We start from the raw sequence: 7,500 nt of genomic DNA, 5'->3' as shown, positions 1-7,500 counted from the left end.
ACAGAGACAGACTGGTCCAAGGACCTCCACAGCCTTCTGACCCACTACCTCTATCTGAAATGAAGGATCCCAGAAGTTTTTCAAACGCACAAAAAGCTTATTATTCTCAAATGTTTGTGCACAAATTTGTTTACATCCCTGTTACGGGGCATGTATCCTTAAGCTGCCTCCAATGTCCTTTTAGAGAATTTGGCAGTACGTCCAACCTGCCTCACAAGTGCAGACCACGTGTAACCACACCAGCACAGGACCTCCACATCCGGCTTCTTCACCTGCGGGATCATCTGAGACCCGGACAGCTGATGAAACTGTGGGTTTGCACAACCAAAGAATTTCTGCCAAAATTGTCAGAATCCGTCTCAGGGAAGCTCATCAGCTTGCTCAAATCAAATTTCATTTGTCACATGCGCCGAATTCAACAGGTGTAGACAAGCCTTTAACCAACAATGCAGTTCAAGAAATAAAGTTGAGAATATTTACTAAATAAACTAAAGTGAATTTATATATATATATATTTTTAATTACATAACAATAACGAGGCTATATACAGGGGCTATATACAGGGGCTATATACAGGGGCTATATACAGGGGGTACCAGTACCAAATCATAGTGTGGGTGTACAGGTTAGTCGAGTTAATTTGTAAAGTTACAATGTATAGATAACAAACAGCGAGTAGCGGGGGGGGGGGGTCAATGTAAATAGTGCGGGTGACCATTTGATTAATTGCTCAGCAGTCTTATGGCTTGGGGGTAGAAGCTGTTAAGGAGCCTTTTGGTCCTAGACTTGGCGCTCCGGTACCGCTTGCTGTGCGGTAGCAGAGGGAACAGTCAGACAATTTTTTGGCCCTTCCTCTGACACCGCCTGGATGTCAGGAAGCTTGGCCCCAGTGATGTACTGGACCGTACGTACTACACTCTCTAGCGCCTAACGGTCACATGCCAAGCAGTTGCCATACCAGGCGGTGATGCAACCAGTCAGGATGCTCTCGATGGTGCAGCTGTAGAACTTTTTGAGGATCTGGGGACCCATGCCAAATCTTTTCAGTCTCCTGAGGGGGGAAATGTGTTTTTGTGCCCTCTTCACAACTGTCTTGGTGTGTTTGGACCATGATAGTTCGTTGGTGATGTGGACTCCAAGGAACTTGAAACTCTCGACACGCTCCACTTCAGCCTCGTCGATGTTAATGGGGGCCTGTTCGACCCTCCTTTTCCAGTAGTCCACGATCAGCTCCTTTGTCTTGCTCACATTGAGAGAGAGGTTGTCCTGGCACCACACTGCCAGGTCTCTGACCTCCTTCCTATAGGATGTCTCATCATTGTCGGTGATCAGGGACACTGTTGTGTCATCAGCAAACTTAATGATGATGTTGGTGTCATGCTTGGCCATGCAGTCGTGGGTGAACCGGGAGTACCGGAGGGGGCTGAGCACGCACCCCTGAGGGGCCCCAGTGTTGAGGATCAGAATGGCAGGCGTGTTGTTGCCTACTTTTACCACCTGGGGGCGGCCAGTCAGGAAGTCCAGGATCCAGTTGCAGAGGGAGGTGTTTAGTCCCAGGGTCCTTAGCTTACTGATGAGCTTTGACGGCACTAAGGTGTTGAACGCTGAGCTGTAGTCGATGAACAGCATTCTCACATAGGTGTTCCTTTTGTCCAGGTGGGAAAGGGCAGTGTGGAGTGCAACTGAGATTGTGTTATCTGTGGATCTGTTAGGGCGGTATGCAAATTGGAGTGGGTCTAGGGTTTCCGGCATGATGGTGTTGATGTGACCCATGACCAGCCTTTCAAAGCACTTCATGGCTACCGACATGAGTGCCATGTGGTGGTAGTCATTTAGGCAGGTTGCCTTAGTGTTCTTGGGCACAGGGACTATGGTGGTCTGCTTGAAACATGTAGGTATTACAGACTCGGTCTGGGAGAGGTTGAAAATGTCAGGTTAGACACTTGCCAATTAGCCCCACAGCTTTGTGAATGTTGACCTGTTTAAAAGTCTTGCTCACGTCGGCTACGGAGAGAGTGATCACACAGTCGTCCGGAATAGCTGGTGCTCTCGAGCATGCTTCAGTGTTGCTTGAAGCGAGCATAAAAGGCATTTAGCTCGTCTGGTAGGCTCGCGACTGGGTTTCAGATTTGTAGTCCGTAATAGTTTTCAAACCCTGCCATATCCGATGAGCATCAGAGCCGGTGTAGTAGGATTCGATCTTAGTCCTGTATTGATGCTTTGCCTGTTTGATGGTTCGTCTGAGGGCGTAGCGGGATTTCTTATCAGCGTCCGGATTAGTGTCCCGCTCCTTGAAAGTGGCAGCTCTATACTGTAGCTTGATGCGGATGTTGCCTGTAATCCATTGCTTCTGGTTGGGATATGTACGTACGGTCACTGTGGGGACGACGTCGTCGATGCACTTATTGATGAAGCCGGTGACTGAGGTGGTGTACTCCTCAATGCCATTGGATGAATCCCGTAACATATATTGCCAAATAGAAGGCGAGGGAGAGTTTTGTATGAGTCTGTGTGTGTGGTCGAGTTATTTTCCTGGTTGCACATTTAACCTGCTGATCGAAATGAGGTAAAACTGATTTAAGTTTGCCTGCATTCAAGTCCCCGGCCACTAGGAGCACCGATTCTGGATGAGCATTTTCTTGGTTGCTTATGGCCTTATACAGCTGGTTGAGTGGGGTCTTATGGCCTTATTCAGCTGGTTGAGTGGGGTCTTATGGCCTTATTCAGCTGGTTGAGTGGGGTCTTATGGCCTTATTCAGCTGGTTGAGTGGGGTCTTATGGCCTTATTCAGCTGGTTGAGTGGGGTCTTATGGCCTTATACAGCTGGTTGAGTGGGGTCTTATGGCCTTATTCAGCTGGTTGAGTGGGGTCTTATGGCCTTATACAGCTGGTTGAGTGGGGTCTTATGGCCTCATACAGCTGGTTGAGTGGGGTCTTATGGCCTTATACAGCTGGTTGAGTGGGGTCTTATGGCCTCATACAGCTGGTTGGGTGGGGTCTTATGGCCTTATACAGCTGGTTGAGTGGGGTCTTATGGCCTTATTCAGCTGGTTGAGTGGGGTCTTATGGCCTTATTCAGCTGGTTGAGTGGGGTCTTATGGCCTTATACAGCTGGTTGGGTGGGGTCTTATGGCCTTATACAGCTGGTTGAGTGGGGTCTTATGGCCTTATTCAGCTGGTTGAGTGGGGTCTTATGGCCTTATTCAGCTGGTTGAGTGGGGTCTTATGGCCTTATACAGCTGGTTGAGTGGGGTCTTATGGCCTTATACAGCTGGTTGAGTGGGGTCTTATGGCCTTATACAGCTGGTTGAGTGGGGTCTTATGGCCTTATACAGCTGGTTGAGTGGGGTCTTATGGCCTTATACAGCTGGTTGAGTGGGGTCTTATGGCCTTATACAGCTGGTTGAGTGGGGTCTTATGGCCTTATACAGCTGGTTGAGTGGGGTCTTATGGCCTTATACAGCTGGTTGAGTGGGGTCTTATGGCCTTATACAGCTGGTTGAGTGGGGTCTTATGGCCTTATACAGCTGGTTGGGTGGGGTCTTATGGCCTTATACAGCTGGTTGAGTGGGGTCTTATGGCCTTATACAGCTGGTTGAGTGGGGTCTTATGGCCTTATACAGCTGGTTGAGTGGGGTCTTATGGCCTCATACAGCTGGTTGAGTGGGGTCTTATGGCCTCATACAGCTGGTTGAGTGGGGTCTTATGGCCTCATACAGCTGGTTGGGTGGGGTCTTATGGCCTTATACAGCTGGTTGAGTGGGGTCTTATGGCCTTATACAGCTGGTTGAGTGGGGTCTTATGGCCTTATTCAGCTGGTTGAGTGGGGTCTTATGGCCTTATTCAGCTGGTTGGGTGGGGTCTTATGGCCTTATACAGCTGGTTGAGTGGGGTCTTATGGCCTCATACAGCTGGTTGGGTGGGGTCTTATGGCCTTATACAGCTGGTTGAGTGGGGTCTTATGGACTCATACAGCTGGTTGGGTGGGGTCTTATGGCCTTATACAGCTGGTTGAGTGTGCTCCACATATGAAGCTGCTAACACAACATTCAGACTGAAACACAGAAGGCATCCTGAAGATGTGACATATTCTGATGTTTTAGAATTAAACTAAGCTACTGGCAAACTAATGGTCTTCATTACTTTTCATTGACTTGGCTGTGTGTGTGTGTGTGTGTATCATCTCTCTGTGTGGCCATATCATTTGACATTTAGAAAACCTATCCTGTAGAAATCAAGACAGCAGAATGAGTTTGAGTGTATTATTAGTTTATTTTTATATTTACAGGGACAGTGCACATTAAATCAACATTTCAGTAAAAGTGCTGGTTTTAGCCAGCTGGCTAATTTTCATCTGCAGTTCCACACTTGGATGTAGATTAATTAAATAATTCCATGATTATAAACCATATGATGGCAGGAAGCAAACAAACCATGTCACAGTGCATTACATTATAATGTATATGATTTTAACTGAAAGACACAAACGGTGGAGATGACAGAGAGAAGGAGGTCAGGGTTCAGAGGTGACAGAGATGAGGTGGAGGTCAGGGTTCAGAGGTGACAGAGAGGTGGTGGTGGTCAGGGTTCAGAGGTGACAGAGAGGTGGTGGTGGTCAGGGTTCAGAGGTGACAGAGATGAGGTGGAGGTCAGGGTTCAGAGGTGACAGAGATGAGGTGGAGGTCAGGGTTCAGAGGTGACAGAGAGGAGGAGGAGGTCAGGGTTCAGAGGTGACAGAGAGGAGGAGGAGGTCAGGGTTCAGAGGTGACAGAGAGGAGGAGGAGGTCAGGGTTCAGAGGTGACAGAGATGAGGTGGAGGTCAGGGTTCAGAGGTGACAGAGAGGAGGAGGAGGTCAGGGTTCAGAGGTGACAGAGAGGAGGAGGAGGTCAGGGTTCAGAGGTGACAGAGATGAGGAGGAGGTCAGGGTTCAGAGGTGACAGAGAGGAGGAGGTGGTCAGGGTTGAGGTGACAGAGAGGAGGAGGAGGTCAGGGTTCAGAGGTGACAGAGAGGAGGAGGAGGTCAGGGTTCAGAGGTGACAGAGATGAGGAGGAGGTCAGGGTTCAGAGGTGACAGAGAGGAGGAGGAGGTCAGGGTTGAGGTGACAGAGAGGAGGAGGAGGTCAGGGTTCAGAGGTGACAGAGAGGAGGAGGTCAGGGTTCAGAGGTGACAGAGAGGAGGAGGTCAGGGTTCAGAGGTGACAGGAGATCAGGGGGGTCATTCAGAATGGATTCAGACCCCTTCCCTTTTTCCACTTGTTGCCTTATTACAAAATGGATTTTAAAAAAATCAATTAAATGTCCTCAATCTACACACAATACCCCATAGTGACAAAGCAAAAACAGGTTTTGACATTTTTTACAAATAATAAAACATCACATTTAGATAAGTATTCAGACCCTTTGCTATGCGACTTGAAATTGAGCTCAGGTGCATCCTGTTTCCATTGATCATCCTTGAGATGTTTCTACAACTTGATTGGAGTCCACCTGTGGTAAATTCAATTGATTGGACATGATTTGGAAAGGCACACACCTGTCTATATAAGGTCCCACAGTTGACAGTGCATGTCAGAGCAAAAACCAAGCCATGGGGTCGAAGGAATAGTCCGTAGAGCTCCGAGACAGGATTGTGTCGATGCACAGATCTGGGGAAGGGTACCAAAACAATTCTGCAGCATTGAAGGTCCTCAAGAACACAGTGTCCTCCATCATTCTTAAAATGGAAGAAGTTTGGAAACACCAAGACTCTTCCTAGAGCTGGCCGCCCGGCCAAACTGAGCAATCGGGGGAGACGGGCCTTGGTCAGGGAGGTGACCAAGAACCCAATAGTCACTCTGACAGAGCTCTAGAGTTCCTCTGTGGAGATGGGAGAACCTTCCAGAAGGACAACCATCTCTGCAGCACTTCACCAATCGGGCCTTTATGGTAGAGTGGCCAGATGGAAGCCACTCCTCAGTAAAAGGCACATGACAGTCTGCTTGGAGTTTTCCAAAAGGCACACAAAGGAATCAGACCATGAGAAACAAGATTCTCTGGTCTGAGGAAACCTAGATCGACCTCTTTGGCCTGAATGCTAAGAGTCACATCTGGAGGAATCCTGGCACCATCCCTACAGTGAAGCATGGTGGTGGCAGCATCATGTCTGGAGGAAACCTGGCACCATCCCTACTGTGAAGCATGGTGGTGGCAGCATCATGTCTGGAGGAAACCTGGCACCATCCCTACTGTGAAGCATGGTGGTGGCAGCATCATGTCTGGAGGAAACCTGGCACCATCCCTACTGTGAAGCATGGTGGTGGCAGCATCATGTCTGGAGGGAACCTGGCACCATCCCTAAGGTGAAGCATGGTGGTGGCAGCATCATACTGTGGGGATGTTTTTCAGCATCAGGGACTGGGAGACTAGTCAGGATCGAGAGAAAGATGAACGGAGCAAAGTACAGAGAGATCCTTGGTGAAAACCTGCTCCTGAATGCTCAGGTCCTCAGACTGGGGTGAAGGTTCACCTTCCAACAGGACAACGACCCTAAGCACACAGCCAAGACAATGCAGGAGTGGTTTCGGGACAAGTCTCTGAATGTCCTGGAGTGGCCCATCTCTGGAGAGACCTGAAAATAGCTGTGCAGCAACGCTTCCCATCCAACCTGACAGAGCTTGAGAGGATCTGCAGAGAAGATTGAGAGAAACTCCCCAAATACAGATGTGCCAAGCTTGCAGCATCATACCCAAGAAGACCCGAGGCTGTAATCGCTGCCAAAGGTGCTTCAACAAAGTACTGAGTAAAGGGTCTGAATACTGATGGAAACTTAAATCTATTTTTTTTATTTTATAAATTTGCTAAAATTTCAAAAAAACTAGTTTTTGTCATTATGAGTTATTGTATGTAGTTTGATGAGGGAAAAAACAACAATTTAATCCATTTTAGAATAAGGCTGTAACGTAACAAAAATGTGGACATAGTCAAGGGGTCTGAATACTTTCTGAATGCTCTGCAGAACAGGACCTGCTTCTCTGACATGTAGAGTAATGAAGCAAGACATTTCTATCAGTACGTTAAGCCTTTCCAACTGCGTGCCAGGTCCCACGGTCAAGCTCTGCTCTGTACAGTACTACTGCAGTACTACTGCAGTACTACAAGAGCAAAACTATAGTACTGCACTCCTGAGTCAAGGCCAGGGGGCTGAACCAGAACGGAGGCTGTGGACGAGAGGCTGAGCTGAAGCGCCCTATCAGAGTAAGGGAAGGGTCAGCCTATCATAGCAGAGGAGGGGAAGGAGTAGCCTATCAGAGAAGAGGAATCTGGTTATTTAACATCATTAAATATTGGTCTATTGATTTGTAACATCAGACTCGTTAGTGCAATCAATCTTTTTTTGTTTTGTTTTTTTTAATCTAAATTTCTTGTAACAACTGAACAGAGAGACATCGGTGTCTGGACAGTTTAGTAGCACTAGGTATGTAGGTAGGTACAGACGGACCCTGACAGGGTAGGTACACAGA

General features: G+C 48.0%; 1 protein-coding gene across 2 annotated transcripts in view; it reads right to left on the bottom strand.

Moving 5' to 3' along the window:
- Window positions 1–4,252: 4,252 nt before the first annotated feature.
- The window catches only part of sybl1 (synaptobrevin-like 1), a 15,937-nt gene continuing 12,689 nt past the window's right edge, over window positions 4,253–7,500 (bottom strand). For both annotated transcript variants that reach the window (XM_014198468.3, XM_014198467.3), the window contains exon 8: window positions 4,253–7,500. This exon is cut by the window's right edge and continues 2,082 nt beyond it. The gene's annotated coding sequence lies outside the window, so the exon portion shown is untranslated.

The sequence above is a fragment of the Salmo salar genome, chromosome 05, assembly GCF_965601325.2.
Source record: "Salmo salar chromosome 05, fSalSal1, whole genome shotgun sequence".
NCBI classification, from domain to species: Eukaryota; Metazoa; Chordata; class Actinopteri; order Salmoniformes; family Salmonidae; genus Salmo; species Salmo salar.
Note: the sequence above shows the minus strand (reverse complement) of the source record. Positions and strands in the feature narration are given on the sequence as shown.